The sequence below is a fragment of the Drosophila kikkawai genome, unplaced genomic scaffold (assembly GCF_030179895.1).
Source record: "Drosophila kikkawai strain 14028-0561.14 unplaced genomic scaffold, DkikHiC1v2 scaffold_131, whole genome shotgun sequence".
NCBI lineage: Eukaryota > Metazoa > Arthropoda > Insecta > Diptera > Drosophilidae > Drosophila > Drosophila kikkawai.
Genome location: NW_027222462.1, coordinates 108,278 through 113,876, shown reverse-complemented (window position 1 = coordinate 113,876; position 5,599 = coordinate 108,278). Strand labels below are relative to the sequence as shown.

General features: G+C 42.8%; 1 long non-coding RNA gene across 1 annotated transcript; it reads left to right on the top strand.

The window, feature by feature from the left end:
• The first annotated feature begins 273 nt into the window (after positions 1 to 273).
• On the top strand, positions 274 to 2,633 carry LOC138929325 (uncharacterized). Its single transcript, XR_011445722.1, has 5 exons — positions 274 to 784; positions 900 to 1,468; positions 1,527 to 1,771; positions 1,831 to 1,947; positions 2,007 to 2,633. It is a non-coding gene; the product is annotated as an uncharacterized lncRNA (long non-coding RNA).
• The last annotated feature ends 2,966 nt before the right edge of the window (positions 2,634 to 5,599 follow it).

Here is a 5,599-nt window from a genome sequence, read left to right as displayed (position 1 = left end):
GCGCGGAGCAAATAACTCCAGAACGCACGAACCGATTTCCACGGTTTTGCATTCGTTGGAAAGGTCTCGGAATTTGTGATTTTTTGCAGTAAAGACAATTCGGGAAAAATTGCAACAGAAAGCGGGAAAATCATTTTTGCATAAAGCGCCAACACTGACACATAGCATGCCATTATTCTCCACTCAGTTTATTTTATGACAAATCGAAATTGTGTTCAATTTTGAGTAAAATAAGTTATTCGCTTAATATCAGTGCAATTGGATACCAGCATTTGTATTTAGGGTGGTAAGTTGAACTGTGTAAATTATGTGGATTAACCGCTCTGCCTATAGTCCAAAATGCCTAGAGCACGACGTGTGAACATCGTTCTCCGCAGAAGGCATGCAATCCAGCAATAAGGGTATTCACAGAACTTAAGCGAGGAAAGACGAAATGTAAGAAGAGAATATGACCGATTAAGACGACGCGTGAGCACACGAAGATCATTGGCATCATACAATCGCTTGGCATTTCAATATGATCCCTCTGCGAACTACAGAGATGATAGAAAATTAGATATTGGACCTACATATGACGACTATATGCCGATATTGCAATGCGTTAAAGTTTAAAAGAGAAACTGCTGGATTGTGCTGCGCAAGTGGAAAAGTCAAACTGTTCGATGGAAGTGATCCAGATTCCAGCCATTTTCTTCAACACATCCTTGAATACAATAACTGCTTTCGCATGACTTCCTTTGGAGCTAATATCATTCGAGAAGGCGGCTTCATGCCGACTTGCAAGGTAAAAGTTACAATCACTTACACAAAACACAAAGAATTGCAACATAATAACAACATATACTCTACGGACTACACCATCACACGATTTTTCAACAAATGATTGTTTGCAATTACAGATACAAGGACAAATATATCATTTGCATGGTTCATTGGTGCCAACAACAGAGGAACCGCATCAATTTCTGCAAATATATTTCATTTCGTCGATGGTGGATCAGCTGAATGTGCGGTGCAACATTCAGGGAACACCACGCATGAACCGATTTCCACGGTTTTGCATTCGTTGGAAAGGACTTGGAATTCGTTATATAAGCAGTAAAGAAAATTCAGGAAAAATTGCAACAGAAAATCGGGAAAGTCGTTTTTGCATAAAGGCAATCACTGATACATAGCATGCCGTAATTCTCTACTCAGTTTATTTTATGAAACAAAACAAAACAAAACTAATTTTGTGAAATTGTGAAGAATCAGTAAAAAAATAAGTTATTCATTCTCAGCTATTGCCGGACTGTCTTCGTCCCCGATTTTAATAAATTTAATATTGGGCACTTTCGAATGGCTTACTAATACAAATTGTGCATCTGAGCCTTGGGAATTTGGTGCTTTTCAGGGAAGCTTAGTGTCCTCTTCTTCTTCCTCATATATTTCAGCGTCTTTTTCAAGAATAATTGCAACAGAAAAGGTGGTGAGTGTAATGTATAAATTATGTGGATTAGAGGTTAAATTAACCGCTCTGCCTATAGTCCTTGATCAAGACCAGAATTTCCCGGATAGGATAGAATTACTATCCAATCGGGACCAGCGGTGGAAATATTCTCAGCTATTGCCGGCCTGTCTTTGTCCCCGATTTTAATTAACTTATTGGGCACTTTCGAATGGTTTAGTAAAAAAAATGGTGCATCTGAGCCTTGGGAATTTGTAGCATTTGAGGCAAGCTTAGTGTCCTCTTCTTCGGAATTTTTCAAGAATAATTGCAACAGAAAAGGTGGTGAGTTGAACTGTGTAAATTATGCGGATTTGAGGTTAAATTAACCACTCTGCCTATAGGCCCATATCATATACATAACTCCAGAACGCACCAACCGATTTCCATGGTTTTGCAAAAAAAAAAAGTTATTCGTTTCCTAACATTTCAATTGGAAACCAGCATTTGTCTTTAAGCTGGTAAGTTGAACTGTGAAAATTTTGTGGATTTGAGGTTAAATTAACCACTTTGCCTATAGTTCAAAATGCCTAGAGCACGACGTTTGAACATCGGTCTCCGCACAAGGCATGCATGCCAGCAACAAGTGTGTTCACAGAACTTAAGCGAGGAGAGACGAAATGTAGTAAGGGAAAATGCCCGATTGAGACAACGCGTGAGCATACGAAGATCAACTGGTGTGCAGCATCTAAGAGGATCCCAACCAGCGTGGCAGGCTCCTAACAGCAACAGTAGCCATCAACCTCAGGACAAATGTCAAGAATCCTGAGATAGAGTGCTAGAAAAGATTCGTTATCCGAAGGTGTCGCGGGTGAGACCGTGCCCCCGGTGTTGCCCATATCCGTTTTGTCTACTGGAGGGTCCCAACAGTTGTCCTCTCAAAGCCCCAGATCCCTACCAGGGTGTCAGGCCCGGACTACCGGCCGAAATTGGTAAGGCAGATAATCAGCCTGCCTTGAAAAAACCCCTTATGGCAATACCACCAACGAGACAGTTTCATCTTTCAAAATATATGTTCCTGAGGAATTCTTTGACAAACTATGCTCTGTCCAAAACTGACCAAAGCATGTGATTGTCAATGAATTCGAAGCAAAGAAAGAGAAAAAAAGGACAGTTGGAATTACTCTTCCTAGGCCCGATTTGACCAATGCGCCTTCAACGTCTTCCAATTCCGTCCCAAAAAACTAACAAGCTTCCTTGGTATCTCCTATCAGAATGCTAGAGGCTTACGCAGTAAGCTTCCTAAATTGTACTATAATAGTGTCACATTTGCTTCCCAAGTGTTGTGTTTACAGAAACCTGGTTAAAGCCGGAGATTCTGAGCTCCGAAGTTTTTAAAGCTCTGTTCACAGTATACCGGCTAGATCGGACTATATTCTTCCATTGTCGGAACTTCCTATTTATTGAAACCATATTTCCGCTATTCAGTTGGTCTCTAAAAGAATTTCGGGTAGGGACCACATAATTAGTAGTTCTTGGTGATTTTAGCATCCCAGAGGCTATTTGGTCCCTAGATAATTCCATTAACCACAACGCATCACAAAAAATATGGTTTACCAAAGAGCACCTCAATTAAACGGATAATTTGCCGAAGGTGGCGTAACGGAGTTCGCCGGGCTTACTAGTATAAATATAAATTCTGAAGTGGATTCAGGCATTATTAGCCGAGTTGTGAACTTTTTGTTTACAAATTTACAATTGAGTATGCAAATGTATTAGCATTGTAAGAACTAATTTAAATATAAATTCTAAAGTGGATATATGCATTATTATCTGAGTTGTGAACTTTTTGTTTACAAATTTACAATTGAGTATGCAAATGTATTAGACGTGTAAAAACTAATCTATTATATAAAAATAAGTCGAGTTTTCTGCGCGGAGCAAATAACTCCAGAACGCACGAACCGATATCCACGGTTTTGCATTCGTTGGAAAGGTCTCGGAATTTGTGATTTTTTGCAGTAAAGAAAATTCAGGAAAAATTGCAACAGAAAGCGGGAAAATCATTTTTGCATAAAGCGCCAACACTGACACATAGCATGCCATTATTCTCCACTCAGTTTATTTTATGACAAATCGAAATTGTGTTCAATTTTGAGTAAAATAAGTTATTCGTTTAATATCAGTGCAATTGGAAACCAGCATTTGTATTTAGGGTGGTAAGTTGAACTGTGTAAATTATGTGGATTAACCGCTCTGCCTATAGTCCAAAATGCCTAGAGCACGACGTGTGAACATCGTTCTCCGCAGAAGGCATGCAATCCAGCAACAAGGGTATTCACAGAACTTAAGCGAGGAAAGACGAAATCCAAGAAGAGAATATGACCGATTAAGACGACGCGTGAGCACACGAAGATCATTGGCATCATACAATCGCTTGGCATTTCAATATGATCCCTCTGCGAACTACAGAGATGATAGAAAATTAGATATTGGACCTACATATGACGACTATATGCCGATATTGCAATGCGTTAAAGTTTAAAAGAGAAACTGCTGGATTGTGCTGCGCAAGTGGAAAAGTCAAACTGGATCCATTACTTACACCACCACAGCCAATAAAAGCATTGTTCGATGGAAGTGATCCAGATTCCAGCCATTTTCTTCAACACATCCTTGAATACAATAACTGCTTTCGCATGACTTCCTTTGGAGCTAATATCATTCGAGAAGGCGGCTTCATGCCGACTTGCGAGGTAAAAGTTACAATCACTTACACAAAACACAAAGAATTGCAACATAATAACAACATATTGTAAGGATGTGTCTTAGGCCGGGGTAAACCTCAGCGGCCCAGGATTCCTCTCCAGAACATGGACGCCGAATTTTAATGAATTTTCTAGGGGCGAAATGGCAGCGAAAAGGGGTTCGTTTTCAAAAGGGGAACTCTGGCTTCGGGAAAATGGGAATCTAGAATGGTCACCCTGGCGATGGCCAGGTGCTCCTCCGTTTCCTGCGCCTGCCCGGTTGCCCAGCAGCGGCGACTCTTCCGATCGGCAAAATCTCCGCCGCCCGGGATGACCCAGCGGCGATGGCGGGAAAAATGCAGATCGGAAGGGGAAAGGAGAGGGGAGAGGGGAAAACTTGGAAACACGTGCCGGCGGCGAGGAGCTCGTAGCTCGGGTAAACCCAGCAGCCCCGATGCCCCACGCCAGATCTGTGCCCGGGAGAACCCAGCAGCGACAAATCCCGCTCCCGTCCCGCTTCTCCGGCCCGGAGCTTGCCCAGCGACCACGCGGAGTTGGTGCGGGAGAACCCAGCCACCAGCTCGGCGAGTGAGTGAGCGGGAGGGGAACACTTTGGCACGCGTCAAAATAAGGGTTGGTTGTTGCTACGCGGAGTTTTATGCGGGTGCGAGAGAGAAAGACGATGGAATTTCTGAATTCATTTTCTGTGCTTTATTACATTAATTAATTATTGTCTACATTTTTCTAAACTACGCCTGTCGTCCCTAACCTGGCCCTACGCCACACTCCAATGACCTGCCCTTACATGGCACTCGGCCGGCTCACCTGATGTTAGCAGCCAGGATGTAAGTCAACACACGCGGGTCCTTTTGGACTTAGCCGTCGGTTTGGATAATTTCGAGTCGCGGAGACTAATTTCAATTGTTCACGTTCGCAGTTGTCGGAGAAGTGCTCGCGGTCGCAGCTTGCAAAGCCCTTGTCGCCTCGTCTCTGCCAAAAATGTCCGGGCAGCGCAGCTTTCGGCCGTCGGCTTTGTTTTTGTTATTGTTTATGTTTTGATCGGCATGTAAATAAGCACGACCAAAACATAAACACGCACGATCGTTGGAGGGGAAATGTCGCTGCCTCTGCCGCTGTTCGCGTCGGCAGCGGAGAGGGGAAATGGCTTCAGCGCGGTCGCTACAGTCCGTGTTGACAAAATGTATACGCCTGTGCGTTGCGGCCTAAATCTAATTTGGCCCTTCCTGGGCAAATTAACTTTGGGCTTCATGCCCGCTTAAATGTACAGTTCTGTGTGTGGGTGTGTGATATGGCTTATCCTACCTTATTTCCCTATACTAATTACTAACTTAACTATAACCTTAACTCATATGTACAGTATTTACAAACATAGGGTGTTGTGACATCGTCACACTCCACCCTATCT